The following is a 17,253-nucleotide window of genomic DNA, read 5'->3' on the forward strand; positions in this document are numbered from 1 at the left end:
TAGTGATCCTCCTGCCTCATCCTCCAGAGTATCTATGATTACAGGCATGCATCACCATGCCTGGATCTGAAGGTTTTGCATATAGAGAAGTCTTGCAAGTCCTTTGTGAAATTTGTTTCTTGGTTTGTTATGTTTTTGACATTATTATGAGCAAATTGTAATTTATTTTATTATAAGTTGTCTCATGGTAGTGTATAAAAATAGAAACATAGAATATAAGTAGATTGGTTGAAATCAAATGGAAAAGCACCTCAAAAAACATACATTATGTGTATAAGTGGCCATGCAGCACAGGAAGAATTGCTTGAAATCATTATTAGGAAATTGTTAAAATATATCTATAATGATATTTTGCAAACAATTAATAAAACTGGCAACACCAAATTTTAACAATCATATTTATCAACTTAAATTTCATACAATCTTGGTGAGAGAATAAATTTTTTCTTTATTTATAAACTGATAATTTTAGAAATTTTATCAGTTCTCATATGCATATGCATATCCATCCAATGACTCCCTCTTTAATATTGAGATAAGATTACTGAAATATATTTGTATGTTTTAAAGCCCCAAAACATACACAAATGTTCATAGTGATTTAAAACTGGAAATATACAAATATACAACAAGTGTATGTATAACATACTTGTTATATATCAGCAAAAACATAATAGTACTCAGCAATAATGTTCAGCAATAGAAACAAATTTCTCTTAACCTAACAACATTGCCCAAAACTATTATATACAGTGAGAGAAGAGTGTCACAAAAGAATACATAGCATTATATTTCATATGTAGGAATGATAAAACAGATAACTAGGGTGGAAAAAAATGTCAGAGGCTGAGTTGGTGGGAACATGGACTCTTGTGTATAATAGAAATTTATGTATTTTGATAAGGAGATAGTTATACATGTTTATACAATTGTAAAGCTTTATCAAATTGTGCACTTGTTTTTCTCAGCATATAAATTGTATATTAATAAAGCATACACAAACACACAACTTCAGGATTCTATAAAATACACTTTAATTAATTTGTTCCAATATAAGATTTTGTATGAAATTTATATTCCCATATAGTTAAATGTTCAAAGCAGAGTTTCACAGTGTGGTTACTTTGCATTTTGGGTCAGTTACTTAGTTGTGGAGGCTCCTGTGCATGTTTGGATGCATACCAGTACCCCTGTCCTCTATCATCCAGATGACAGTATTATCTTCTTTGGACAATCAAAACTGTGTCCCAACTTGTCCCACTGTAGAATTTGACACCTGTTGAGAATCTCGTTCAAAGGGATATTACTGGGGAATGAAATGACATACATCATGTCCTGTGCACTCATGGATATGTCACAAGAAACCACATGATTATTTCTAATTATAGTGCACTAATAAAAACATAATTAAAATAAAAATAAAAGATTGTACTAACAGTAGGATATATATAATTGATAATCTCGATTGTGTACATAAGTGTAAATCCCTGTATACTTTGCAAGACTGGTTTGAATGGTAGCAATTGACAGATTATACCTCAGAATATACTAATGACAGTTTCAAAGAAAACAGGAAGGGGTTTTTCCTTCATTTCAGAAGCCCAATTTAGAGAAATTGCCTAAAAGGAGGATCCAAATTGAATTTTGTTTCAACTTTTAATATAATGCCAGAATGTTTTCTGAAAAGTTCACTTATGTGACACCTTGCTTTCTTGTGAAACCTTGACTTGTGGTTCACATTGACAATGGCTCAAGCATTTTAAAAACTTCTAAAGTTAGAATTTGCTTCTTATAAATCTAAAACAACTATAATTTCTATTTAAAGAAACTCCAAGGTTTTGATTTGATGATTCTGTTAGACTTTCAATAAAGTTTTAACTTTTATTTCAGTACTTCTTTCTGTTCTAACAATACAATCCTTTCTTCAAATTCTCTTCAAATTGAGTCTACTATTCATATGCATTCATTGTTAATGGACTTAATACAATTTTGACATGGGTATAATATGTATTTGGAGAGATTTTGTTTTTTATGAATTTGTGCATTGTACTTTTTAAAAAGACTGATTTATTTCAAAAGAAAATTTATTGCATAAGAAAATAACTATATAGTAACTAATAGTACGGGTGGATGTGGAAAATTTAACAAATATTTCCCCTTCATGTCATGAAGGAATGATTTTTATAACAAATATAATTGTATGTAAATATAAAACCTAAAAATGAAAGAAAAGATCAAATAAGAAACAAGCACTTATTAAGAGCATATGACTGCACAGCATTAACATACTGAACCTAAATGAACATAAATAAAATCCTATTCTAAAATCTTTCCTCTACAGTAAGAAGGTCCCAGGAGTAAATATTAAAGGTTTGTGGCAATGTGGTCTCTATCTTAACAATGCAATTCTGCCAGCATGGTATAAAAGTAGCACAGGTAATACAATGAACATAGATATCATGTGCTAACAATACTTCATCTGCACTGAAATGTGAGTTTCTATAATTTTCACTTCATAAAATATAATTGGTTTTTCTCCAAACTTTACAAAATGTAAAAATAATTCTTAATTTGTAGGTTATACAAAATCAGATAGTGTACCAGATTTGGCCCACAGGTCATATTTTAGTCAACACTACAGTATAGTCAACCTACTCTATTACTTTTTTTCAGAATATTCCCTTTGTAAATGATTTATGATCCTTATTGATATGCATTCTGGAGCTCATCCTTCTCTTACCTTGACTTTTTTATTTTCTTGGTGACATTGACTATATTTGGTGCACTTGTAATCAAAATCACTCCCTTGATTTTTACAACATTTTATTCTATATTAAAAATTTTACATGCTCCTTTCTTGTTTTATGATTATTTTAATATACCATTCAGGATAAAAATTTGTCAATGCTGGTTTGGGTATATACCATACTTTCATAAATACAAATGTGTTTATTTTCCTTGAACTAATTTGAGTTGCATTTTCAGTCCAGTAATAGAAAATAGGCTTATCAATACTGTGCAGATGATAAAGTAATACAGATTATGGATTTCTATAGCTATCAACTTCACTGTGATGATCATTATTAATAATAATATTAGTAATACAAAGGAACTGTAACTATTTTATATGTACCTTTCTCTTAGTTCTGGCAACTATGTCTTGATGAATGTATTGAAATGCAGAAATTAATATTTGGAAAAAATAAGCTTAAAAATTCAGTCAAAAAATAGTACTTGTAGTACTATTTAGATATATTTGGCACAAACATATTATTCTTATAATATCTTATAACATCAACAATATTTGACATTGTTACTGTTGTTTAATCAATTTTCAAATTCCCTATAATCAATAATTAAATGCCTAAAATGGGAAATAAATAGTATGGTTTCTTTGCTATATAGAAAATTAAGTGATATTATGGACATGTCTCCATCAAAAATAAATTATTTAAAATGTAATAATTAAACATTGAATCTATTCTTCAGAAATTTTGTTGAATGTTAGGAACATGAAAGTCACATTACTCTAGACACTATTAGAAATGCAAAGATCAACAAGAAATTATTCCACATTAAAAGAATTTAGGAATATTTTAACACAAGTCTAGAAGTCTAGGTATATACATACATCCTATATATTTACTCTTCCATTTTAATTGTATTAATTATTATATTTATAGTAATATTATAAACCACAGTGTAAAATTATAAATAATTAGGTTAAACTCATTTTCAGGGTTTAAAAGCGATTAAGGAGTCATTTAAGAGATTTAAAAAAAATTTATAAAGCAACTCTTTGTGCATGTCTCAGAGAGCATTCACATGTTTGCTGTGCTGATGGGTGTATGCAAGACAGAGCTATATGGAGATGAGAGGTGCAGCAACGATCTAAGGCAATTAAAAATTAATGTATTGCAAATATCAAGGTCACAAGTAGACCCTGTGGTCCAACAGTCAACATTAAGGAAACATCTTGAAAGTTTCCTAAAGCTCATGCCAGACATAGCAAGGACTCTGACACACAAAGATTGGCAGGGGAACCACTGGAAAATCAAAGACCAGTTGGGTTGACAAGGAAGAACATATTCATCCACAGGAAAATATGGTAGTTTTTAATAAAACAAGTGGCAAGACTAAAAAAAGAATGAAAAATCTTTAGATTAACATATATCAAGTAAGAAATGTTTGTTTCCACGTTCCTCCTATGTTTTCTTTTGATCCTGCCTTGAGGAATCATTAATTGCAAAACAAAGGAGGATAAGCCAAATGTCAGACAACCCCAATGGAGTCAGCATTAATCTGAGAAGAGAAAAAGATTTTGATCTAAATCATGTTTAAGGTATTGATTAGTACACAGAACTGGGCCCTGTAATTAGAGAGCTCAGAGTGTGTTTGTTATTCAAGTGACTTTAGACAATTACTTAAGAATGAGCAAAACTGACAACAAGGACATATGTAAAGAATCCTTCAGTAAATATTTAAGAGAAAGTGAATGACAAAACGAATCGTGTTTTTTCAAGATCCCACATGATATATGTGAATCCAGACTGCACTCTCTAACCTTTGATCTAGGAAAGGTTACCAACTTACCAAAGACAAGTACTCCTTTCATTTATTCTCTCACTCTTAAAAAGAAATTACAAGTATACAAAACCAAACTTATAGGTAATATTTCCCACATTATTATGAATTGTTACTATGTTTCCAGACTTCTGTAAACAATAATTTCATATCAAAGAAATGAGTCTGAGTAGTGAAATTAAGAGATACCCTAGAGAAGTTCAGAAAAAATTATTCTGCCTTATATAAAAAGCACCAAATTAATGCCTCTAATATTAGAGATATTTTACTTCCTTAAATAATGATTCGTAATTTCAAAAGTTTCATAACTTTTGATCTCCAATTCTTTGGTTTCCCTTTAGGAACTTATTTCTCCCTGTTTCCATTTTCTTCAAATATTTTTTAATTGAAAAAAAAAATTACACTATTGTTTTCAAGTCTCATCTGTAATTATTTCCACTTAAATTCTCTTGACTGCAGTCTTTTATTTTTCAGATACAGTTGGCTATAGTTCTTGAAAGTTGACTTTTTAATTTTATTTCTAGTTTGCTTTTTGACTGGGTTGATGTTATGCAATATTTAAATTTAATGACTCATGTTATGCCCATACTAATGTACTCAGAGACTAACTTCAAAAGAAATGTTGAGTTTTACTTAAATCTATTTAATTATTTACTATTTAAGATTATTTAAAGCTTATTTACTATTTTGTAAATAATAGTAAAAACAGTTTGGTTTGACATGGATGAAATAATGTTAGCTCACTGCTAATGAAAAATCAAAGTTTAAAGAACTGAAGTTTGGGAAGATACATAATTGAGGAAGAGTAATCTAGAAACACAAATTAGCATGGAGAGAGGAACTATATAAAACATAAACACTGCAAGTTATAGAAGATGAAACTGGGGAAAAGGTGTGGAGACCATAAAGTTTTGAACTAAATTGCTAAATAGCTTGTTTATCATTCTTCTGGCACCTTTTAAATGATAAAAGACATAAGAATGTGTCTTAGAAGTTGACTATACTGACTTAACAGAGAACTAATGAGAATAGACTAGTCTAGAGGTTAAAAGTCAGGCTAAGGCACTCTAAGATATAATAAAAGTCTATCCAAGATATAATAAAAGTCTAAACTAAGGCAGCAAAAATAAAATATATAACAAAATAATACAAAAGTAAAAAGGCGAAAAATCGAGGTATATTTCTGTGTCTTCTGTAAAATCACTGGTACAAGTAAAAGTGGAATGTGATAAGTTATACATGTACACTGCATTTCCTAAATCAGGTAATGAAATAACAAAATAAATAGAAGAGGAAAATTTCAAATGGGAGATTAGTTAAATCATAAAATTACTCAACTCATTTAAAAAGTCAAAAAACTTTTAAAAAGGAAAAGTGTGAAAAATAGAACTCCCTTCAGCTAGCCTGGCTGGCAAGATGAGCTGGATTCAATGGAGCTGGTGACAGCAATAAACTGAGAAAACAGTGAAGAAACCACACAAACCACAAACATGAGTTTCTAAGAATGAGGGCGGAGGGCTCTGTGACCTTAAGGGTCAGCTCCACACTGGGCAGCACTGAAAAGGGAGGAGGAGAGAGAGAGCACACCAAGAACCACTGCATTTATTAGGGAAAAGACATTTGATAGAATATTCCACCCAAATGAAAGCAAGAGATAGGATTTTGAAAGGTGGAGTCTTGCTTTGTGATGTCTTGTGATCAGTCGATTGATTGACATCTTGGCAAGTTGCACCAATCTCAGGTGCTGTGTGGTATCAGACACAGAGAGAGAGGAAAGGCACACTTACTTTGCACAACCCAATCAGGGCCGGATACCAGACCAGTCCCCTCATATCGCTGAAATGAGCATAGCTCACACACACAGCCCATGGATGGCTCCTGACAGAACAATTCAGGGCATTGCAATAGATTGAAACCTGTGTATGAGTTCTATTACTGCAAAAATTAGAAATCAATGATACCATAAATGTCAATGATTTAAATCAAAAGATATTTACTTTCTTTTCTTTTTTTTTTTTTTTTTTGTTGTTGTTGTTGTTGTTTGTTTGTTTTTTGGCTGAAATTCCAGGAAAAAGCTGCCAGGATTCTCTGCATTAGGCAATGCAGAAACCTGGTCATTGGCCAAGGCTATATTCTCCTCTAGAGGTTGACTTCCTATTGTAAGCTCACATGTTTGTTGGCAGAGTTTAGGCCCTTGACAGTTTTTGGTTGAATGTCAATTTTAAATCCCAGAAATCCTTTCTATGTGTCTTCTTCCATCTACAAATCTACCAACATAGAAAAGGAAAGGGGAAAAAAAATGTGAGCAGAGCAATCTGCAACTTCATAATGTATGGGAAGAATATTTCACAGAATCTTCCCAAGCCAATCACTAGCATACCACTAAACAAATAGGGGGGAAAAATCTGAAAAATCAGAAACTAGAGCAGAAGAAAGGGTTGTGACAATATGTTGTCTTCTTTCTTTTTTGCAGTCTTTAAGGAAATAATAATGTTTAAAGCCATAACAAAATACATTTTTGTTAAATTTATAACATAGAGATACATATGACAATAATTCATCATGTGTTACATTGCATGTTGTTATTTTGACAAATTAAGACTTCTAAATGTAATTCCTAGTACAGAGGTTAATAACTTTAAAACAGAAGTAAAAATATTAATAAAGGAATAAATTGTTATTGAGAGCATTTTTATGAAAGAAATGGTATGATGTATGAAAAGAGAATGGAGGAAATATATGAAAATTTTAAAACTAATAGCAAAATAAAAATCTAGTCAAAACATATAGTAATATCATTAAATGTGAGTGGATTCAAAGGCTCAGTTATGAGGGAGAAATTGTTAGACAGTATAACTATATATGATCCAATGTTGTGCTGTCTACAAGAAAACACAAACATTATATACACAGAAAAGCTGAAAATGAAAGATGGATAAGACCTAAAATGATTAATGTGAAAGGCAATTGTAAAAGAGAATAATTATATCAATATAAGAAACTCTGATCTTTAAGAAATGAAATGTTGTCAGAGATGAAGAGGGATAATTTATAATGATATATATAATGATAAAGGAGTTAATTTATCCATAAGATTAAAAACAATAAGCCTACATATATCTAAAAACAATACTTGAAACTAAAACTTACAACACTGGAAGAAAAAATACACATATTATGCCATGAAGCAACTCTTAGCAAATATAAAAAACTAGAGATACTACCCTGGATTCTATCAATCCTAATGGAATGAAATTAGAAATCAATGATAAAACAAAAAATAAAAGCTACTCCAACACCTGGAAACTAAATAATATGCTACTGAATGAACAATGGGTTGCAAAAGACATCAAGGAGATTAAAAAAAATTAAAGGTGAATGAGAACACAGATACAACATATCGAAATCGCTGGGACACTATGAAGGCAGTACTAAGAGAAAAGTTCATTGGATGGAATTTAATTCCTTAAAAGAAGAAAAAGTCAACAAATAAAGACTGAATATCACATGTCAAAGCCCTAGAAAAAGAAGCATTATTGCTGTATGTATATGGATGACTGTATGACCAATGTGATTCTGCAACCTGTACAATCAGAAAAATGAGAAATTATACCCCATTTGATTCAAATGTATGAATTGTCAAGATCATTGAACTGTCATGTGTAACTAATAAAAATAAATAAAAGAAGAACAAATTTACACCAAAAGCTGTGGAAGACAGGAAATAATTAAAATCAGAGCTGAAGTCAATGAAATTGAAACAAAAAAACAATTGACAAAATTGACAAAACAAAAAGTTGGTTCTTTGAAAAAATAAATAAAATTAGCAGACTCTTAACTATGGTAACAAAGGAGAGAGAAAACTCAAATTACTAACATATGTGATAAAAAAAGGAAATATCACAACAGACACTACAGAAATCCAGAAGATAATTAGAAATTATTTCGAACACTTATATACCAATAAAGTAGAAAATGTTGAAGGCATCAACAAATTTCTACAGTCATATGATTTGCCCAAATCAAATCAGGGTGATATACTCAATTTTATGTGACAAAACAGAACAATTTTATGTGATGATATAGAAGACACCATCAGAAGCCTACCAACCAAAAAAAGCCCAGGACTGCATGAATACACAGCTGAAAAAAAAGAGGGATCACTTCCAAACTTATTCTATAAGGCCAATATTACTCTGATTCCAAAACCAGGCAAAGACACACACACACACACAGAGAGAGAGAGAGAGAGAGAGAGAGAGAGAGAGAGAGAGAAACTTCAGACCAAAATCTCTAATGAACATAGATGCAAAAATTCTCAATAAAATTCTGGCAAATTGAATACAGAAACATATCAAAAAGATAGTATACCATGATCAAATGGGGTTCACCACAAGGATGCAAGTTCGTTTCAACATACGGAAATCAATAAATGTCCTTCATCACATCAATAGACTTAATGATAAGAACCATATGACCATCTCAATAGACACAGAGAAAGCATTCAACAAAACTCAGCACCTCTTCATGTTCAAACACTAGAAAAACTAGGGATAACAGGAACATACTTCAAAATCATAAAGGCTGTCTATGCTAAGCCTCAGGCCAACACAATTACGAATGGAGGAAAATTGAAAGCATTTACTCTAAAATTGGAACAAGACAGGGATGCCCTCTTTGAACACTTCTATTTAACATAGTTCTTGAAAATCAGTCAGAGCAATTAGACAGATGAAAGAAATTAAAGAGATACGAATAGGTAAAGAAGAACTCAAACTATCACTATTTGCCAATGATATAGTTCTATACTTAGAAGACCCAAAAAATTCCATCAGAAAACTTCTAGAACCAGTAAATGAATTCAGCAACATAGTAGGGTACAAAATCAACACCCATAAATCAAGGCATTTCTGTATATCAGTGACAAATCCCCTGAAAGGAAAACGAGGAAATACTCCCCATTTAAAATAGCCTCAAAAAATATAAATAAATAAAATACTTGGGAATCAACTTAAAGAGAGAGGTGAAAGACCTCTACAACGAAAACTACAGAACCTAAAGAAAGAAATTAAAGCAGACCTTACAAGATGGAAAGATCTCCCTTGTTCATGGAAGGCAGAATTAATATTGTCAAAATGACCATACTACCCAAAGTGCTACACAGATTTAACACAATTCCAATCAAAATCCCAGTGACATTCCTCATAGAAATTGAAAAAGCAGTCATGAAATTCACGTGGAAAAATAAGAGACCCAGAAGAGCTATCCCACTCCCCCGTCTATACCCAAAGGACTTAAAGACAGCATACTACAGGGACACAGCCACATCAATGTTTATAGCCGTACAATTCACAATAGCTATACAGTGAAACCAACTTAGATGCCCTTCAGTAGATGAAAGGATAAAGAAAATGTAGTATATATACTCTATGGAATGTTATTCAGCATTAAAAGAGAATAAAGTCACGAATTTGCAGGTAAATGGATGGAGTTGGAGAATATAATGATAAGTGAAATTAGCCAATCCCCCAAAACCAAATGCCGAATATTTTCTCTGGTTAAAGGATGCTGTTTCATAACATAACAGTGAGGATAATGGTAGAATTAGATAAACTCTAGATAGGGCAAAGGGAAGGGGGGGTTAGGGAAGGAATGGGGGTAGGAAAGATACTGGAATGATATGGACATCATTATCTTAAGTATATGTATGAAGATATGAATGGTGTGACTCTAGTTTGTATACAACCAGAGATATGGAAAATTGTGCTCTATATGTTCAATACGAATTTTAATGCATTCTTCTGTCATATATAAAAAAAATAAAACTTTTTAAAAATGAAAAAAAAAATTAAAAGAAGTCAGCCAGCATTTTCATTCCCATGCTATTTTTCTTCCCCTGCTAATTCAGAGTTTCATTACCCTTTCATCTATGTTTTTTTTTTTTTTTTTCCAATTTGGCAACTCTCATTGAATATGGATTATAACTTATTCTATCCTTTAACTCTTTTAATCTATTTTGAAGTTGATATTTTTTCACTGTACTTAATTCTAAATTCTTTAAACTCATCTTTAATTTTAAATCAATCTCCAAATGTAGTAATTCATGACTCATTTTTTCTATTTAGTTGTTTAATCCATCTCTTAAGTTCCAGTTTTGCTTATTGTTCATTTTATTTATATAAAAACTCCTTGTTTTTTAAAATTTTTCTGATTGTTATTTATAGTTTTTACAATTTGCAATATAAAGAACTTATTACCAATCATACTTTTTTATTTCAATGAACATAATAATAATAACACTTCCACTCCTTTATTATGTTCCTGTACTGTTTTAGGTATGTTATGTACTATGTAACTTCTGAAGACAATATTTTTATTTCATATTAGAAATGATTAAAGAGTGGCTTTTCTAGAAATGCACATCTGATGAGCTGCTGTTTGGATAAGAACATACTAAGAATGAGTGTCATCTAGTCTGAACCCTGTTAATTTGTTTGTTTCAAGGAAAACTGTTTCTATTCAGATTTTTTATGTTTCTTTGAAATTTCACTCATTGTATCTTGCTATCATTTGTAGTTTGTTATTTATTATAAGCCAATATCTTGATACTTTATTTAATCTGAAAATACTTTGAGGCCTTGATTAGCTTAGTTTCCTATAGAAACGTTTTATATTTAATTCTACATCCCAGGATCCATTTATGTTACACTATCCTGATGAGATTTATGGTATATTCAGGTATCATTTCAAACCAAAATTGATATCATTGATGAATTTTAATTATAAATTTTAATGTTAGATATTTTTCTCTGCAATACAAATTTGAAAGAATCATGTATTAGTTTACCCTTATGCAAAGCAGATGAAGGGTATATTCACACTTTTACAAAAGCAGTGCCCTTAGTTTCACATCCAGGGAGGAAGCATTCTTTGGGAAGCCATATGCATTATCTTGTGTCACCCAAACACACCAGGTAAGAAAATGAAATTCTTTGGCTTCCAGAGCTTTTATGAATCTCCAGAGTGAAAGATAGTTTTATACTTTACTTACCAAATTCTTCCTTTTTATTTTCAGTCATACTAAAATACTTATTATGCAACTTAAGATTTTTATATTTGATCTGGCATTTCAATTGTCTTTCTTGAGCAATCAGAATGTCTAAAAATAAGTTCCTACAATATAAAAAAATTGTTTGTAGAGTTATACCTGTTTTCTGATTTTTATTTTTTAATTCTATCAATAATATCATGGAGGAATTTATAAATATTTTAATATATGAGGAAAATGGATCAATTAAATAACATTAAAGTGATTTTCTTCTTTCACTTTCCAAAACAATACAATTGTTTGACACATCTATCTTCCTCTGTTAATTTTTATTTTTTTCTGATCCCAGGTTCATTTAAGATGTTACAGTGTTACAATATTACCCTCTAGTGGACATAAGTAGAAAATTTCTTTTTTTATATCCTTGATCGTTCAAAAAGTAGCCATTTAATAATAGAAAACAGGTGTATTTTTTTTCTACTGAATCTACTCTAATTGTACCAAATTCAAAATATTTCTCCTTTGTAATTAATTTTAGATGTAACATAGCACATACATTTCTACATGAATGTTCACTAAATAAATTACAAAAATATATTAAAAGATTATCTGAGAGTTTGATCTGTTTTCACTTTTGTCACACCCCCTCTCTTACAGTGTGATCCTTATTTCACATATTCACCATTCTAGCTGCCAAAAATTTATAATATGAGGCACTTCTCCATACTCTCTTAGGAGTATTATTATCAAAAAAGGACAAAGGCCTTTATGATCTCTCTCTCCATGATGCAGCATGTCAAGGCTTTTATATTTGATAAAAGGATAAAAATCAAACCAGTATTTAATGGGTTTAAGTGAACACTGCCTCACAAAGTCGACATTTTAATTTTACTATTTATCCTCTTAGTGGTTTTAAAGCAACTAAGGTTCAGAACTTGACAATAAGTAGAGTGCAAAATGACATAAGTATACAAATTAAATTCATATATATGAAATAGAAAGTCTCCAAAGAAAATATTATATGGGACATGTATAAATAGAGTAGTGAGACATGTTTAGTACTTTTTAGGTGAATAATCAATGGCAAATTAATTTGTCACTACTTCATTTTTTATCAATTATAATAATATAATGGTTAATCTTATAGAGATATTACAATAATTAACTATTATGATACTTACATACCATGTAGTTCAGTAGCTGATATAACTATTTTCTTGCACAAATTTCAAATTTCTCTCCAAATAAAAGTGTATATATAAAATATTTTAACAATAGAGGTACTTTTCAACAGAGCCATAAGTTTAGGCAAAGAAATAATAACCAAAAAAATCCTATATGATCTATGAGTGTGTATGATTCAAAAGTACAGACATTATCTTTTAATAATGAGAATATTCTATTTTATTAATATCTTCAGAGCACAAAAATGATTTTAAAAGTATAATATATTTCAGTGAAATCAATTTTCTAATTAATGCATAGTCATATCTCACTAATGACCTTTTTCATACATTTTAATTAATATTTTTACTAATTTAAAAATATATAAACAATTATGTCTGATTTAATTATTAGGGTCATATTATTTTTATTTTGGACCCATTTATTAATATTGTAAACATGTCTCATTTTAATTGAGATAAAATGTTTTTTTTTTTACAATCTAATCTTTGCTGACATTCAGTTTTGGGGACTTTAAAATATTCTGAAAGATTATAGTTTTTGATTACATATTTGGTTGGCAAAACACAGCTAAATTCTATATTCTAAAATCTTTCATTTTGAAACTAATAATTTCTAAGATATTGCATGATTTAGTTTCCTTCACAAGAAAATGCTGTGTACACAGATTTTCTTCATTGTCATAACTCAAAAATTCATTTAGTACCCCAGTTAATATATAGGAAGTTTTTTTAAAAAAATCATCAATTGAACCACCATAAGTTAGAACCATGTATACATCATTCAAATATGTCCCTCCCCAAATATTTCCAAAACAATTGGCCTTAATGAAAAAGCTACATAGGTATAGTTGGATTTGAAGAGGGAAAGAAGGAAAGGAGGAAGGAAAAAGGAAGGAAGGAAAGCAGACAGGCAAGCAAGAGGTGAGGTAGGGAGGGAGGGAAGAAGCAAAGGAAGAGAAGGGAAGTGAGGTGAGGGGGAAGGGAAAAGGGAAAGGAAAGAAAGAAGAGAAAGGAGAAAAAGGTAGGTTATTGTTATAAAACCAACCAGTGAAAAATATTTAAATCTTACAAAACTTTTATTAAAAATTAGATTTGATAAAAATTAAATAGCTTAAAATTAATATTATAAAGAAATATTAATATTACCTAATATTCAGAATGTAATAATTATTTAAACTCTAAAAGAGAAAGTCGTATTTTAATGAAGTGCTTAAGTTTTTTTCAAAAGAAAGCAAACAAAATTGTTCTTCGGCTTATGTCATGCTCAATATACTTAGAAATTGCACCTACTATTGCCAAGGTTATTTTTTATTCACTATTTTTTCTGACAATTCACTTCTTGAGAATTTTCTGAGTAATGCTTGTTTCTCCATCTCCGCTATTATAACAGATTTATACAATAGAAAAAAAAAATCTACTGTGAATTTGCTTTGAGGGTAGTAGAAAGTGTTTTGTACAGGTGCCAACACTGAAAACAAGATGAAAAACAGAAACAGCTATGAAATGGTCATAATAATTCTGATCTGATCATTCTTTTCTCAGGTAGGAGGAAAGTGACAATATTTGAAAGCAGTTTGTTGAGATAAATGGTAAAATAATAACAATAAAAATAAACCTGCCAGATTTGTGGCATAAGCAACTGGATATTTGAAGATGGAAACAGAGAAAGAATGTTACAGAGGAAGAGAACGAGTTTGATTTTGGTATATTAAACTATCTTCAACAGGCAGTTGAGATGATACAACCAGTGCTCAAAAAAGAGATCCAGATTAGAGGAACTAATTTGTAAATACTCTGTCTACAGATAGAAATGACAACATAACAAAAAATAAACTCTCCCTGGATGTTTGTAGCAACTGAGTAAAGAAGAAAATTTTCTAAGAGGAGGGGCCCCAATTTTTACTTACCTAGCCTCTGTTTTTATTCCATGGGATAATGTTTCATTTGGCCAAAGGTAGTTACAGAGAGAAACCCAGTATCAATGTGGTGGGCACTTCTTGAATTTGAATATCCGTACAGATCATTGGAAGTCACCAATCAAAAATTACAAATTAGAAGGCAATACAGATCACTACTACAAAATTTATTACTGGAAGCTTGCCAGGCTGTAGTTGCTATTTATAACTTTTCATCTTTCATGATCCTTTCCATGTTTCATTGGATTCAAGGCAGAAACTCAACTGTTGTCCCCTTCTTTAGTAGAGAGAAACTATATTTTATTATTGAAGTCTCTGAATCTTTCATGTTTCTGTCTACTCTTGATTGCTGTAATTTCCCTTTATCTTTTACTATTACAGATAAGATTGATGATTAAAAGCTCAGAAAATCTCTTGGAATTCAGAAATATTCTTTCTTGATCCTAATGTGTAGTAGCAACCCCTTGCTAATAAGAATAAAGCATTCCAGTAAGTATAGCAATCTCCTTTTTTTTCCAGTTTCAATGTAACAAAGAGCAAAAAATAACAAGATAGCAGGTGCAACTTTAATTTAATGAAATTTTCAGCTGTCTTCTCTGATGAAGGCATACTCCCTTGGTAACCAAGTTCTCCCAATAAGATTAATGTGAAGTTATGAGGACAGAATACTAATATTCTGTAGGTGAGTGTTTTAGTCAGTTTTTTTTTTTTTGCTACTGAAATCAAAAGACCTGACAGGAACAATTTTAAAGAAGGAAAAAGTTTATTTGGGCCTCATGGCTTCAGAAGTCTCAGTTCATAAACAGCAAACTCCATTGCTCTGGACCTCAGGTAAGGCATAATATCATAGCAGAAAAGGATGAAGGAGAAAAGCAGCTCAGGACATGACAGTCAGGAAGCAGGGAGTGAGCTCTGGTCACAGGGGCAAAATATAAAAACCTAAGGTGTGCTCCTAATAACTCCCCATCCTCCAGCCACAGTCTATCTACCTACAGTTACCACCCAGTTAATCCTTATCAGTGAATGAATGCACTGATTAGGTTAAGGCTATCTTTATTTTATTGTTAGCTTTCTTGTATTGTCACATATGAGCTTTTGTGGGACATCTCATATCTTAACTATAATAGTGGGTTATCTCCTCTTACTTTGGAATGCGAGTCAGTTTCTTAGACACAGGTATTATGACTATGGTATAGAATGTACCATATGTTGGTTGTTGATTAAAAGTATCTATTTTACCTCTTGTGATAAATTCTATTCTTCAGTGGGATTACTTCTCAACTAGTGATTTAGCCGAAGTCCATTCCATTGTCCCATAGGTGCTTTACCATTGTATTAAGATAGGTATTCCTGGGAGATGAAACATGGGAATACTCAGATTCATGTGCTACATTTTCTTAGGGGTTGAGCAAACAGCTACTTTAAAAATGAGTGTCTTGATTTTAAAAAAGTGTTTTGCAGAGGACTACAGGGGTGATTAAAATATCTGCTAAGTCTAAAGGATGTGGCTTAGCAGATGAAGAAAAAATAAAGATATATTTAGTTACTCATCTGTTCCAGCAAGGACAATTAGTTGACAATTATAGTATGGAATAGTATAGACCAGGTGGCCAGCTTGTCCACTGTTGAGAGATGCCATATCAGAGGTTCACTATTTGTAATTGCTATGCATAGGTACAACACTAAACCATATTGGTAACCAGTTTGATTTTGGTGAAGAGACATCCATATTTTTAGGCTCATAATTAGGCTGTAAATTTAGCATTGTGGCCATATTATAGCTGAATATATTGAGATAGCATTGGGTTGGCTGGGGAGAGAGAATCATTCTTACTTACAGAATCTGCCATTTTCTGCACATATATATTGAGAGTCCTCACTGCAATAAATGCCTATTGGTGAGTATTTACATGTGAAAAAATATACTCATACTCTATGTCCTTTTTGAAATTTCTTCCTGCAGGCTTTAACCTACACTATTCTATACTTAACCCTCATTGAGACAGCAAAATTGTTCATCTTCTTGACAATTTGTTCTGATTAATAATTTCTATCCTCCCATAATAGGTTTCTCATTAAACTTCAATTGATTTATGAAAATTGCTATATTTTAAATGTTTTTCTTCTATTCATTTTCACAACAACTAATAGGCTACAACAGTAGAAGCAGTAATAGTAGTGGTAGTAGTAAATAATGCTTATGAAGTGTGTTCTGTTTATTAGGCAGTGCACTGTTATCCATACACTATTTTATTCAGTGCTTTCAACAATATTGAATATCTTATAGATGAAATCATTTAGATGCAAAGATGATTATGATTTGGAGATTATGTATCCCCAAAGGATGCATGTGTTTCAGATTTGATTCCCATTGCAGCAATATTCAGAGGTGGGACACTTAGGAAGTTATGGGGTAAGGAGGGCTCTGTCCTCATCAATGCATAAACCCATTTAGGGATATTTATTTGAATGGGAGGTGGCAGAAACTTTAGGAAGTGGGCTCTGTTTGCAGAAGATA

The 17,253-nt window shown here is 31.0% G+C and overlaps 1 pseudogene; it reads right to left on the minus strand.

The window, feature by feature from the left end:
* LOC114102084 (STE20-related kinase adapter protein beta-like) overlaps positions 1-17,253 on the minus strand; it is a 36,280-nt pseudogene that overhangs the window by 17,307 nt on the left and 1,720 nt on the right.

This window comes from Marmota flaviventris, chromosome 7, assembly GCF_047511675.1.
Source record: "Marmota flaviventris isolate mMarFla1 chromosome 7, mMarFla1.hap1, whole genome shotgun sequence".
NCBI classification, from domain to species: Eukaryota; Metazoa; Chordata; class Mammalia; order Rodentia; family Sciuridae; genus Marmota; species Marmota flaviventris.